Genomic DNA, 1,203 nt, shown 5'->3' with positions numbered 1-1,203 from the left:
TTTCATTTCCCAGGAGAGCAGCCCTCCCCGGAGCGGGGCCGCTCGTGGTCAGTGAGGCTCTGCACGGACCCAGGGAGGGTTTAAAAGTTGCCGGGGCCAACAGCACCCCGAGTCAGCAGCGTTTTTATCTAAACCATGACTTCATTCCTGGCACCCCGTTAGTTCTGTATCTCAGCTTTTAACATGATCACTTTAAGGGAATAGCCGCACAGATAGGACGCTCTACTGGCGTTTTTAATGGTGTTCTGCGCCCTTCTGTTTGTTTAAAAGCTGGTGAGGTGCAAAACGCGGCTCCTCTGTAGCACCTGAGGTGCGTGCTGTTTCGCCATCTGTTACACACACCCACACCCACACACACACACACACACACACACACACACACACACACACGTTGCACGGGTCTGAGGGCTGGTGTCCTGTTTCCCGGACTCTGAGAAGGGCTGTGACAAGTCAAACTTTGTGTCTTCAACCCTTGATCAAGGCAACTTTTAAAAAAGCCCAAATACGCGAGCATTCAGTCTGTTTGGTTTTAAGCTAGACTTTTAGATCCAACATACAGACACTATCACTCCTCTGATAGCCAGGCGCACAGCAGGAGAATCAGCCAGAGCCTATCTTAGAAATTCAGAACATTTTAGGCAGCCCCTATTTTTTGAAAAATCTTCAATCAAGGGTATGTTTTTATTGATTTTAGAGAGAAAAGGAACATTGATGTGAGAGAGAAACACTGGTCAATCACCTCCTTTATACACCCCGACCAGGGATTGAACCCTCACAATCTAGGGATGGGCCGTGACCAGAAATCGAACCAGAAACCTTTTGGTGTAAGGGAGGACACTCCAGCCAACTAAGCCACCAGGCCAAGGCAGGCAGCCCTAAATTCTTAAATTCTTTTTCACCGAAACGTCAGCTTTGTGCTATATAAAGACACAAGGTAACTGATAAAAGAGTCGGTGTGCTCTCATAATTTTGACACACTTTTTTGTATGCCAATCTCCGGTTAGGGTAGGCCCATTTAGGCCTCCTGGGTCAATTTCCTTCTTTTCATCCTTTTCCTATTCATCTCCTCATGCCCTGCCTGTCTGACCTCATTAATACAGGCTCTTCCTCTAAGCAAACAAAACAATAGTTTTACTATTTCTCTTTTCTTTAGACCGCGAAGATCTTGTTCATTACTTCTAGGGGCAGGGAGGAAGGTGGGGG

This window comes from Myotis brandtii, unplaced genomic scaffold (assembly GCF_000412655.1).
Source record: "Myotis brandtii unplaced genomic scaffold, ASM41265v1 scaffold847, whole genome shotgun sequence".
NCBI lineage: Eukaryota > Metazoa > Chordata > Mammalia > Chiroptera > Vespertilionidae > Myotis > Myotis brandtii.
This window is presented reverse-complemented; position numbering follows the sequence as displayed.